Source organism: Canis lupus, chromosome 34 (assembly GCF_003254725.2).
Source record: "Canis lupus dingo isolate Sandy chromosome 34, ASM325472v2, whole genome shotgun sequence".
NCBI lineage: Eukaryota > Metazoa > Chordata > Mammalia > Carnivora > Canidae > Canis > Canis lupus.
The window spans coordinates 30913505-30926575 of record NC_064276.1 but is presented as its reverse complement, the minus strand read 5'-3'; the positions used below and the strand labels follow the sequence as shown (position 1 = coordinate 30926575).

At 36.8% G+C, this 13071-nt stretch overlaps 1 long non-coding RNA gene across 1 annotated transcript in view; it reads right to left on the bottom strand.

Annotated features, from left to right (window-relative positions):
- LOC112645908 (uncharacterized) overlaps positions 1-11161 on the bottom strand; it is an 86681-nt gene extending 75520 nt beyond the window's left edge. Inside the window, exons 1-2 of the long non-coding RNA XR_004812003.2 lie at positions 11111-11161; positions 4688-4895 (exon numbers count right to left, since the gene is read on the bottom strand). This is a non-coding gene — a long non-coding RNA (uncharacterized LOC112645908). The remainder of the gene's footprint in view (positions 1-4687; positions 4896-11110) is intronic.
- Positions 11162-13071: the final 1910 nt, after the last annotated feature.

The following is a 13071-nucleotide window of genomic DNA, read 5'->3' as shown; positions in this document are numbered from 1 at the left end:
AAAATTATTAAATTTTTAAATTTTTTTAAATTTTTAAAATTCAAAATAATTTTTATTAAAATTCACTGATTATTTTCTCAGTACAAAATTTTAATATAAAACAAGCTTAAGACAGAAAGTGCAACCATGATTTGTATTTTTAATCTTAGTATTTTTCTTATATGTTTGAATTTTAGCAACATAGAGTTATAAGTGGCAATTCTAGTTTTAAAGAACTATATATTAATACGTATTCGTATGAGTCTACATATGTCTCTGTATACAATTTAGGTCTAGTTAACATAATAATATACACCCGACTTTAGGTGTTCAGTTTGTTGAGTTCTGACTATTATATAAGTGTGTGATCACTGTCTAAAACAAGAGCATTTTCATCCCCTCACAATTTTCCCTCTTGCCCTTTCTAGTCATTCTTCCTCCCTCACTTGTGGGAAAACAACTTTCTAATTTCTAACATGATAGAATAATTTTGTCTGTTCTTAAATTTCATATAAATTGAGTTCTTTTGTCCATGCCTGTTGTGGATGGAGTTGTGTACCTCCAAAATTCATATATTGAGTTCTAATCCCCTTACCTCAGAAGGGGGACCTCTTTAGAAATAGAGTTGCTGTAGATGCATTTAGTTAAGTTAAAATGAGGTCATTAAAGTGGCTTATAATCTCATGTGACTCATATCCTTGTAAAAAGGAAGAATTTGGAAGCATATATTTTGAGGGAGAATAACTATATGAGCACAAAGACAGCTATCTGCATGTCAGACAGAGGCCTGGAAGAGATCCTTCCCCACAGCCCTCAGGAGGAACCAGCCCTGCAAACACCTTGACTTCACACTTTTAGTCTCTAGAGTTGTGAAACAATAGGTCTCTTTTAAGAAATTCACTTTGTAGTACTTTGTTAAAACAGGCCTAGCAAACTAATCCAACACCCATCAACAATACTTGAGAGTTTTAATTGGCTCACATGCCTGGTAGCATTTAGAATCATTTTCCCCCCTTTGGTTAGCCTTTCTAGAGATGTGAATAATATCTCATTGTTGCTTTATTTGCATATCTACAAGGACTAAGGTGTTGACTATCTTTCATATATTTACTGGCCATTCGCTTACCATTTGCAAAGTGTCTCTTCAAGTCTTTTGCCAATTTTTTTAACTGGCATCTTTTTATTATTTATTAGTAGAAATACATATATATTCTGGATATAAATACTTTTTGCAATCTATGTGTTCTGAATATGTTCCACAGTGTATGGATTATTGTTTTAGTTGTCATTTGGTAAGAAAATCTTACTAATGTTGATGAAATATAACTTATCATTTCTTTCTTTTAGTTTTAGTGCTTTTTGTGTTCTGCCCCCAAATTTTTACCTATTAAGTGTATCAAATTTACCATACAGGCTCCAGTATTATATGCTACTTTTTGTATGACTGGAAGATAAATGACACAGGGTCTCTGCCAAGCTAAATAGTGACTCTAGAAAACTTAATATTAAGATGTACCAGAAATTTAGAAGCATAGGATTTTTTTTCTTAAGAAACTAATCTATATCCAATTTTCTTGATACTTTCAGAGTAAATTTAGTCCTATACTTGTAATGTGAAAATTAATTTTGAGAATTAAGCTCAAAATGAGTGAAATAATGGATGGATTTCTATATAAGGATTGTTTGGGGGGAGGTTTTTTTTCTGGTGTGTGTTCTTTTTTTACTAGATAGAAGAAAATTTGGTCTTTTAAAGCAATTCATTCCCATCTTACTTATATAAAGGTTTTTATAGAGTTTGCCATGTACAATTTTGGCAACTAGGATACTGAAATACTTTTTCATCTAAGTACGAATTTACAAGTATTAAGATTTTACTATGACAAATGTGTTTTGACTATAAAATAAGAAAAGCTCAGATTTCAAAGCCTGAATTTTTCATTAAGTCCATTTAGGTATGTTTTCTCACTAACTGGTATAAGTAAGCAGTCCTGGGACATTTCAAAAAGATAGTTGGTAATAAATAGTTGATTAAAATCTGAGTAATATCATAAATTATCATGCAAATAAATCAAGGATAAGTCGCAATATGCAAATTTGTTGGATAATGATTTCTGCAAACTTACTGGCATTAATTCTCTTACTTATTTTGGTGGTTTATGTTCACTCATGTGATTGATACTTTGAAGACATAAAATATAAAATGTACTCTAAAAAGGAGATCTGACTTCAACTCTGGACTTGGTCATTACTTTTAGTCATTGAAATTATCAAATATGATGCCTCTTTTTAAGGTCATGCAAATATAGGCAATTTGGTACCTAGAAAGCAAAGCCTTCCTATACATTTACTACTTTAAAATCACCGGTAGATTAATCCCCTTTTAACTATAGTTAACCAATATTAGTACATAACTTCTATCATAAATAGCATGCTTAGAAACTTTTTCTCCCTGAAACAACTTTTCTCTACCTCCTACCCCCATCTGGGCCTTGGTGTCATCAGAGGATTTTGTTCTCTAAGCCCAGCTTCTTCTAAATAATCTTCTCAGGGTATTTGTGCAAGAGGCAGCACACCTTTATTTGTTTTCCCAAAGAAACGTCTGAAGCATAGGTTTCCACATTATTAGGGAGTATAAATCTATATAGCCAGAGTTAGGGGGAAAAAAATGAGTCAGGAAAGGAAGGAGAGCCAGCATCAGAGTACATTACAGAGTTGGCTACCACTTATATGCACTGCTTGCTTGATCTTAGACTCATCTAAGAAAATATAATGATAGTTGGGAAGGAAGAATTATTTATTCTCCAGTCGAGTAGTCTATTATCAGAAGTTATTTTTATGGTACTCTAATTTCCCCTCACTTCCAAGCCATAGGCACTGAGCATCAGATGTCCCCTGACATCTCACACTTACGCATCAACAGGTAAACCCCAGGGAAAAGAACAGAAGCTCTGTGATGTGGGCATAGGGTGAAACCTGTTTCACTAGTGTGACACTTTTTGAAGACCACCCAGAATCAATGAGCAACAGCAGCAAGGCTAGGAACAGTAGCCCAAAATGTCAGAAACAGGTAAAGCAGAAAAAAAAAAAAAAAAAAAGAAAAGAAAGTAGCATAGAACAGGCATCTGATACAGTATCTAAGCAAATTAATATTGTATAAAGAAATCAAACTTTATAACTATTTCCAGCACATACAAAGGTGTGAAGAAATTCATTTCATAAAAGACTGTGAAGATACAAGCATATGGATATTCAATAAAGATCTTGGTCAAAATTATCTTCAGCCAGATCCAAAAAGTCCAATTTGTTTTACATATTCTCATATGCATCAATCTGTTTATAATAGTTTGGCAAAGAGTTTGCGGAGTATTTGACAATCGTTGGTGACATGGGACATGAGAAAGTAAGCATGCTCCATGTGGCGGTGGGATGATGAGAAAACAAGGCAGCCTACAGAGGCGGGTCCATCTTAAGGAAGAGCTGGGTATGGGAGACAGCGATGAAGTCTAGGTCATTTTCACTTTTAACATATGGGGGAAATCTGGATGTAAATATCCAGAAAGGAAACAGAAATGAAAGACTAATGATTCGACAGGAAAGTATCTAGGTTGTAGATGGCGACTCAGCACCATCCATATAGAGAAGAGTTGAAGTTCAGAAGATGAGTGCTATCTCTACTGGATCATAGGAAGAAAAGGAAAGAGACCTTGAGAAGTGTCTCATTTGGGGACAGAGAAGAGAGCAAAATCAATACAGAAATTTTTAAAAAGAAACAAAAGTAAAAAGGTGGTTAATTAACTTCATGAGCCAAGTGAGGAAAGGCTTTCAGGGAAGAAACAGTAATCACTTAAGAATAGTGTAACTATAACACTATGTAAAAGATATAATGCGGTGATAGATATATATCCATTACGCAGAATCGGGACATTTCTACTTTGAGGTTATCCTCTTTTCCTCAATTGTGCATGTATTAATGGAAGATATTAAGTCAGAAGAAGCCAGTTAAAGCCCATTAAACCTCCTCCATGCCTGGTGGCAGACCACAGCATGGACACACAGGCTCTAATAATTTTTTTTAAGATTTTATTTATTCATGAGAGACAGAGAGAGAGAGAGAGAGAGAGAGAGAGGCAGAGACTTAGGCAGAGGGAGAAGCAGGCTCCATGCAGGGAGCCCGATGTGGGACTCGATCCCGGGACTCCAGGATCACACCCTGGGCCCAAGGCAGGCATTAAACTGCAGAGCCACCCAGGGATCCTGGCTCTAATAATTGAATGCTCACATCTCCAGGTTGGAGTCTCGAAAAGGTGAACAAATGATATTGGTATATGGAAACAATTTCACGCACACAATATTGGCAGTCAGTGCCCTCAGAGTTCAGCAAGGTAGACAGTGATAAGTACTGCTGGCCTTAGTGTGAGCAGTAATATTCTAAGCAGACTGTCCCTGAGGTCTGACACTGGCTCTCTTTCCTGCTACCGGCACGCTCTTGATAGTTGCCCAGTTTCTAAGCCTGGTTTTCCAGCCTTCCATTAACAATAGGAACTACCACAGATCCTTCCAGCAAATTCCTCTACTTCCTGAGGTTTCTTAAAAAAATTATAATGCTTTGTAGTCATTCTATTGAGACAAAATGGACCCTCACTTAAATTTTGATTCTTATGACACCACAGATACACACCAAAAGATCTGAAAAGTTTTATTTACTCACGTCAAGGGCTGGCTGCAGAGAATCATGCTATTTCTCGAGCTGCTCAGAAATTGGCTTTAGAGAGCTGGGGAGAAAGAGTGGCCTGGCTTTTATGGTTGGTAGGAGTGGTTAGCCTGATGAAAGTTTGTGCATGTGCTGCCCTCAGTTGTATGGTTTGACTTTCTCGTAGGTGCCAAAGGAGGTAGCAGCTGACTTTCTATCAGCTTACCTAGACGTGGGGCAGGAGAGAAAGGAGAATGGAGAGGCTTTAAAACTGTTAACAGTCAAATATAAAAAAAATGGAGTTAGACTCATTACTAAAGGCAGTGTTACAAATTGACCCAGACCAAATCAACCAAACCAAAAATACGACTAACATTTTTTAAAGGGAGTAAAACTGTTGCCTCATTAAGAAAGATTGAACATGTTTATTTAAAGTGTTGGTGAGTGGAACACTTCAGGGCATTTGAATTAGATATGAATTAAATTCTTATCCTTCCCTGTGTTAGCTAAGTAATCTTGCGCTAGTTATTGTGTCTCTGTAAACTTCAGTTTCATCATCTGTAAGAAAAGGTTATCTACTAGTCTTGACAGCATTGTCTGAACAGATCTTATTTTTAACCAGGTTTCACAATAGCAATATTGCCCACTAATTAAGAATATCATCTCAGGAGTCACAGGGCATTGGTTAAAAACTCCACTCTATCATTTACCAACTCAATGATCTTGGGCACATGATAATCCTCTCAATGAATCATTTTCCTCATCTAAACTGGAGATAACAATAGCACTGTCAAAAATACCGTTTGGGTGGATAAATGTGACCATATATTTGGCTTAGAACAAGAATTCACTAAATATCAGCGGTTATTATTATTATTCTACCCACCAAATAGATCCAATAACACCATGTATTAACAAGGACTACAGAGGGGCACCTGGGTGGCTTAGTGGTTGAGCGGCTGCCTTCGCTTCAGATCATGGTCCTGGGGTCCTGGGGTGGAGTCCCACCTCAGGCTCCCTGCAGTCAGCCTGCTTCTCCCTCTCCCTATGTGTCTGCCTCTCTCTATGTCTCTCATGAATAAATAAATAAAAATATTTTTAAAAAAGCATGGACTACAGAGTTTACTGAAGATACTATGGGATAGGTGACCAGGTTTCATGTTATATACCACCCAAAAAATCTTACTCAAATTGCCTCTTTCATGGCTTGCTTCTTCTCACTTAAGATCTTTTCTCTCTAAGTCATTTGTCTCCAACAGACACGAAACTCATTCCATCAATGGATTATTAAAAATTAGTTCTAACCATCATCCACTCCAATATGCTAATGAGTCAAGGCCAGAAGTCACCAATGCATTGAAAATTTATTATGCTCTAGCATGATCATGGAAGAAGGTCTTATTTGCTACCACGCCATTGACTTACCATATTATTAACTCTACAAAGCATGTGTCTAAATAAAAGGATATGTTTCCTAAGAAGATGAATATATCTAAATAATGCTACAAAGGAATTATCACACTTGCCTCATGAGCTTTTGGAGAGGATTTAACTAGGTAATCTCTGCTAGAACCCCCACAATACCTTGTTCATAATAAATGAAGAGTTTATATTAGTAATTCATGTAAGTTACTCCCATTTGTGCTATAAGAATCTATTCCATATTCCCCAAGATAATATTTAAACTTATAATAGATGTGACATTTTAAATCGTATTTGTTAAAATTATTTTTTTATTTGTGAAGCTAGTTTATTTATTAAAATTCAAATGCCAAATCAATTTTACACAATTGAAGGCAAAATAAGAAAGTAATTTCTTTAAAATCATAGCAGGGCAACTCTGGACTGATTAAATATATTATTTTTCTGGACTTTTAAAATGTTCATTAGTGTTTCAAGTTTTCTTTTTCTCTTTAGATCTTTGAAATATAAATTAATTTGGAAAAGACTGAAAATTCTCTGCTTTATAAGATTATAAAGTGTTTCATTTATTTCTTTGTCCATTGCATATTGTTTTAATGCTTTACAGAGTCTCTAAGTTAAAATCGAAAAAAAAAGCACACATTTAATGTGTTAGCCTTTAAATGTTTTGAGGATATCATTGAGTCTTTACTGTTCTAAAAAGCTGAAGAATATTTAAGGATATTTGTGCAAAAATAAATATATGTATGTATGTGTGTATATATATGTGTATATATATATACACACACACATAGATACATACAAAACACCTTTCCCCAACAAAACAAAGATATGTTAATTTTGCACATTCCCTCAATGAAGGCTTATAGATCTCTAGTTTTAGTAATGTTGAAACTGGATAAAACTCCATAGTCCCTTTCTTTCCCAAAATACTAAGTCAGGCTTGGGCCAAATGGAAGAGAAAAGAGCAGCAAGGATTCTCACATAACTAACATACAAAAGTATACTATCTCATCTGCCTCAGGAAGGAAAATGAAAAGGTTTAGGTTATTTTAAAAGATTATTTATTTATTTATTTATTCATTCATTCATTCATTCAGCAGGGAGTGGGGAGGAGCAGAAGGAGAGGGACAAGCAGACTCTGAGCCCAAGGCAGGGGGCTCAACACAAGGCTCAATCTCACCACCATGAGATCATGACCTGAGCCAAAATCAAGAGTCCATCACCCAACCGACTGAGCCACCCAGGCTCTAGGTTATTTTTTAAAGGAAATGCTATTGATATTGACACACAAAGACTTTGGATCAACCTTGGAGAGGACATGCAGAATAGTTAAAGCATTGACAAGAGATGAATAAAGGACAAGTTTTGGTGGGTGTTTCTGACCCTGAAACCCATTTCTTAAGTGTACATCAGTCACTCTAATACTACATTTCTGTACCCTCAATGAGATTTCTGCATTTTTGTCAGAGGAAGAGTACTATATGAAGAATATTGTTGAGGAGGAAGAGTGTTTTCTAAGCCCGATTAAATATAGATTGAAATACAGAATTCTATAAATACAGGTACAAAAAAAAAAAAGGACTATTTACTGAGCAAGCAATCAACAAGTGCAACAGATGCATGTAAATATATTAACACTATGCAAAAGGACCATCCAAGTCATTACCAAGACTCAGAAGTTACTCAGTAAATATTTGTGGAATTTAATTGCATGGATACTTCCTAAATTGCTCTGATCCTGATATGAGCAAAGTGAGATTTATTTCTCCACAAAGAGGACAGGAAAGCAATTCTTGATGTGGTTAATACGGGTCCAGAAGAGCTGATGGCTTCTCAGTGAGTCTGACTAAGAAATACTTACTGAATCCTAGGTCAAATATGACACTAATCAATAGAAGGTAATCTCTGCATTTGGAAATGACTTCAAGGCTAAAGACATCTGAGATGCAAAAAATATCACTTTTACCTAGAAGTCACCATATTTACGGCAGAACCAGACACTATGCATAGCAGCCAAGGAGTGCCTGCTGCATGCTGTAGAAGCCCATTGAGCTTATCGAAATGGGCATTTCAAGCTCCATTTCACACATCCTGCATCATGTAGCAGCAATGAAATTTTGAAAATTGACTGTTATCCCCAGTAGTGTGACTTGATTAGCCTATTCATTCTTCTTGCTTTTCTTGTTTCTCTTGTTTATATGTATACTGACTTAAGTCAACTGCAGTCAATAAAATGTGTGGAGACTTTTGCTAGTGAAGCCATGCTAATCTGTAAAAGTCACAGCTTCTCCTTCTCCCAGATATGGATGTGGGAGCATGTTTTCTGAGTTGCTGCAGTCACTGTCCTGCAACCATAAAAGAAATTATCCAGTGATAAAGCCAATGCAAGGAGGAGAGTGAAATCAAGAGAATCCCAAAGCAATGGAACCACGGCCATGATTATGGGACCCAATAGTGCTTGTGATTTGGGCCGGTTTGAGAGGAGCTTCTGTATGCACAAGAGAAAGCATTCTGATACAGAACGGCAGGAGGTAGCTGTCTCTCTGCCTGCCTCTGTGAGGGCAGTGTGCAGAAGCACCCAGAAAACTGTGCTGTATTTGGAAGAACTGGGCTGAGCTCAGTCTTTGATTTGCTGCTGAATTAGTCACTTCCTCTGCAGAACACAGACATAAAAAAGAAAGCTGCCCTGAGAGAAAGAGTAAGAGAGAGGTATTTTAAATGTAAACAGAAATGGACAGTAAATCAACCAGAATAAAGCAATTAGACTGAAAACTCTTTTCTCAACAGTAACGACAGAAGGCGGAATACAATGGATTCATTATTCTAAGGTTCCAAACAAGCAAACAAACAAACAAAAAAACACTATCAAATGGTTTTATGTGATGATAGAAAATAACCATCAATATGAAATTCTATGCATAGTTGTGAGGTGTGAGGGGTAACTGAAATAAATTGCTAAAATCCCTCTTCGGGAATAAAGGATTTATTACAGCTCTTGAGAATGTGTCTGGAAGATACCTCTGAACTCTTCACCCACTTTGGGCTTTGTCTCAGCTGGCAGACATTGCATTACTGAGATCACAGCTTCTTCCTCATGCAGAACACAGCTAATAACTAACCAATGCCCAGGTTCAAAGGCTTGATACCCTGGCCCAAATACAAATAGCTCTGAAGGGACATTCCATCATCTCAACTTCCTGGAAGATTCCATGTAGGCTTTACCTCTCCCATTCCCCAATTCCATTTTCTTCTTTTCCCTTTCACAGGTGTTAATCTCAACATTTGTACTAATACCATTATATACTTATCTGTGTATCAAAATTTGTTTCTTGGTCAACTCAATCTAAGACAATAGTAAAATTATATTTCAAGGAATAGGATGAACTAAAAGCCCATAATACCACCAAATACACACGATAACAATTCTAAGGAATAATTTTAGGAAGAAAAAAATTGTTCTTAGATGAAAAAGTGAAATTTTTTTTTAATTTTTTTTATTTATTTATAATAGTCACACAGAGAGAGAGAGAGAGAGAGGCAGAGACACAGGCAGAGGGAGAAGCAGGCTCCATGCACCGGGAGCCCGACGTGGGATTCGATCCCAGGTCTTCAGGATCATGCCCTGGGCCAAAGGCAGGGGCCAAACCGCTGTGCCACCCAGGGATCCCGAAAAAGTGAAAATTTAAGAATGAAAGATAGCTATAAATATTGTAAATGATAAGAGTGAAACTGAGCTGATATTTATAGTATAAGTCAATGTTAATAATGTTGATTGTTGGGTTGAAAACAGACTGGGACTATAATACCGAACAGCTACAATAAAAATTATATGGCAGTTGTAATTATTTTTACTCATTGTATATGATATGTTATTAAATTTATATTTTTACTGTCAAACAGAAATTAAAAATGCTGATTATCTTCAGACTCTATTAAGTTAGTACTACTATTAAAATTATTATGAGGGATCCCTGGGTGGCACAGTGGTTTGGCGCCTGCCTTTGGCCCAGGGCGCGATCCTGGAGACCCGGGATCGAATCCCGCGTCGGGCTCCCGGTGCATGGAGCCTGCTTCTCCCTCTGCCTGTGTCTCTGCCTCTCTCTCTCTCTCTCTGTGAGACTATCATAAATAAATAAAAATTAAAAAAAACCTATAAAATTATTATGAAAATAAATAAATAAAGTCATTATGAAAATTATAGGCATCAAGAACATACTTCTCTAAAAGAATAAAAGAAAAATGTAATGAACAAAAACTGCTTTGAAAGTCAAAACAAAAAGAGTGGCAAGATTGAAAGAAGAAAGAGAAGAAACTCTTCTCAACAAGAGAAGAAAAAAACGGAATATATGGCAGAAACAAGTCCCAATATATCTAAAAAGTCATAATAAATTTAATAAACTATCCAAAGACTATCAGACTGAATTTTTGAAAACTGCATATATCTGTTGTTTCAGGAACCAAACGACATTGAAAGAATTGAAGTCAAATGAACAGTGAACTATATCAAACAAATATCAGCCAATGATTTCCAACACTTCAAGGTTGAGAATAAATCTGGGGATAGAACTGCTTAAGAGTGAATGCCAGGAAGAAATCGTGCCCCAAATTAATCACACCAGGAAGACTGCTTACCAAAGAAACCTAGGTTACCAGAAGTGTTTTCTAAACAATCATAAATAATAGCACGGGAAATGGAGCCAAACTTCATAAATACAGAGTGAAGTGAAAACAAAGGCTAACTAATGAGCAACATGTTTCGTGTTAGCTGATGAAGTTAAAATCAAAGTGGGATCAAGCTGAATTTCGGAATTTAAGTGAAAAATAAGCTGCTTTCAATGCGATAATCCTCAGCGTGCACCTGGGGCCAGCATGTGGATTAAAGGAATAGTTCAGCTCTGAACCCTATTTCAGATATCATCAAGTATTTTATCATCTCTCAAGTATTTGTTCAGAGCAGAGTGTTTGAGCATTCTTGCCATATGCAAACCCACAGAAAGAATAAAAGAAAGCACTTACCCGTTAGCATGCATTTACTCAAGTTGAAAAGATTTCGTACCCCACCATGGGAGTAAACAGCTTTTTTGATTCAGAGCGTAAAAGGATAAATTGTGAAGACCTCGTGCGTCATCCCGAAGGCGGTTCCTAAATAGGCCTTACTGATTTTTGAGGAAGAAACCATCAAGCAGTTGGAGATGAGGAGGAGAATAAGGCTTTTTAAGGAATGAGAAAGAAACGTGATTGTCCTTTGGTATTGAATCCTATGGGATGATGGGGTTCAAGGCAGACCAACCCAAAATATGCCCAAGTGGCATATTGATTATTTTTAATTACTTAGGAAACAGCCAGTATGGGAAGGATGCTCTGATCATCGTTTGTCCCCTAAAAGCAGGAAATAAACCTCCCAGGTAAAAGGTACTTTCCCTGTACCAGGAGGTAAAGAGAATCCTTACCCCCTAAGATAGGGAATTTAGGCTGAAAAGGCTGTAGGAGCTAGCCTTGTTACTTCTACACTAATTTACTATCCCAAGCCCAAACCTCTGTGTTTTGCCAATTCTTCACAGATTTATTGTTTCTTTGTCTAAGAGATATAAAAGCTGCCTGCTTTGCTCATTTCTTTGAATCTCATTTCTACGAGCTCCTATGCATATGTAATTAAATTTGTTTTTCTCTTATTGAATCTGTCCTGTGTCAATTTAATTATTAGGCCATCCAAAGACCCTAGAAGGGAAGAAAGGAAAAGTTTTACTCCTTCACAAGGACAAGGGTTTCGAGTTGTGTATCACAGGATCACGGAATGGAGCACTTCTAAGGAGATGGATGTGATGTTCTTGCAGTGAATGGTCAGTGGGGGCCATTGCCTTGGGGGGGGAGGGGAGCCACTTGTAGCTGAACTCTGCAAGGAGCCACAGAGAAGCCTGCATAATGCACTGGCTAGGGTTGAAATGTCAGGAATTAAAACTCACTTCAGTGACCGGCTTATTTTACTTAACATGTTGTCCTCCGGGCTCATCCATGTTTCACATATGGCAGGATTCCCTTCTTTTTTAAGTTGAATAATATCCCATTGTATGTATATACTACATTTTCCTTATCTATTTATCTATTTATCCTCTGATGGACATTTAATTTGTTTCCATATCTTGGCTATTGTCAATAATGCTGCAGTGAGGGGCACCTGGGTGGCTCAGTGGTTGAGCATCTGCCTTTGGCTCAGGTCATGACCCTGGGGTCCTGGGATCGAGTCCCACATCACGCTCCCAGTAGGGAGCCTGCTTCTCCCTCTGCCTATGTCTCTCTGCCTGTCTCTCTGGGTCTCTCATGAATAAATAAATAAAATCTTTAAATAAAAATTGTGCCTATAGTTAACAGTACTGTATAATGCACTTAAAAATTTGTTAAGAGTAGATCTCATGTTTAGTATTCTTACTACAACTTAAAAAATTAAAACTCACTTCAGATGGAGCATTAGGACGACACGTTTGGATAGCAGTATGTATGACTGCAGGGAAAGATGTTGCAGCAGTGACAATGTCTGGTAAATGATAGTGTCGTCAATGAGTCCCTCTTGTGTAGACCAAAAGGGGGGTCAAAATAACTAACCTTGAATTTGTCTTCTATTTTTGAAAATTGGTGCTCAAGTTGGATTTAATTTGGTTTCAAAGCAGACCTTCTCAACCGAGTTACCGAACTTCCTTAATGCCTGAGGCATCCACTGTGTATAATAAATTAACTCATCTTTTATGCATCTAGAATGACACCAACTATGTGCCTTCTTTCAGAAAACTGAAAAAAAAAAAAAAAGCAGTGGTGCTTCATTTTTCAGTATCCTGTTTAGGAAAAGCTGTTCTAGAGCTATAAATAAATATGCTGTCCACCTCAAGAGTTGTACCAAAGTTCATATACATAGCATGCATTTGAGTATGTGGCAATAGTAAATATCAGAGACTACATCAGAAATTTAGTCAATGTATTGACTA